Raw genomic sequence first — 1,044 nt, forward strand, 5'->3', positions numbered from 1 at the left:
CACTACTCAACTAAAAGAATCAAACTGGCTGAAGAACCCCAAATCACTTTGGGAACAAGATCTTCCAATCAAAGAGGAAATGGTGGGAGAAGTTGAAGAAACAGATCTTCAACTCAGTAAAGGTCATACATACACAGTACAGTCAAAGGAAGTGAACCCAGTTCTAGAGCGTTTAAAGAAGTTCTCTGATTGGTCGAGAGCTGTAAAGGCTATCGCCAGACTCAAACGATTTATCAAAGAGTTTAAGGGTATTCAACAAAGAACAAACCAAGTAACAAATCTTGAAGAGAGAAGAGACACAGAAGTGTTCATTATCAAGCTAGTGCAAAGAAAGGCTTTTATTAAAGTAATACAGAAAATTAGATCTCAGAAGGAAAATTCTCTACACAAGCATAACAAACTAAGGCAGCTAAATGCTTTCTTAGATAAGTCCGATGTTCTCAGGGTGGGAGGACGGTTGTCCCAATCAGCCTTACATCATGTCAAGCACCCCGCAATTCTCCCCAAGAAGTCTCATGTGTCAACCCTCCTCATCAAACACTACCATGAACATGTTCATCACCAAGGAAGAGGAATGACTATGAATGAATTGCATGCAAATTGCATATGGATTTTGGGATGTAGAAGTATGGTCTCTTCTTACATCTACCACTGCAATGAGTGTAGAAGATGCAGAACGGCTACAAACATCCAAAGGCGACAGAAATGGCAAAGGGTTTCACGGAAACTGCAAGCGAACGCCAGTGTGGTCTTACAAGATGATAATGTTTCAATATGTAAATGGAAACGACCTCTAGTAGTAGAGACTCTAGAACGTCCAGACGACAAGGTTCGAAAGGTGAAACCAAAGATCAGTGAAACCACTGACAAGGTAAATATACCTAGAAAGACCTATTCACAAGGTAGTGACTTTACTTGAGACTGATACAGTAACATGGACTAATCTTGACACTCATCAGAAAATCACATTGAGAACCAATTGGTGATTTGGTGGGAGTGTAAGTGTCACCACAATGATTGATTTATGTTTTAAACGGGTTCATA

Source organism: Nematolebias whitei, chromosome 22, assembly GCF_014905685.2.
Source record: "Nematolebias whitei isolate Nwh7 chromosome 22, NemWhi1, whole genome shotgun sequence".
NCBI classification, from domain to species: domain Eukaryota; kingdom Metazoa; phylum Chordata; class Actinopteri; order Cyprinodontiformes; family Rivulidae; genus Nematolebias; species Nematolebias whitei.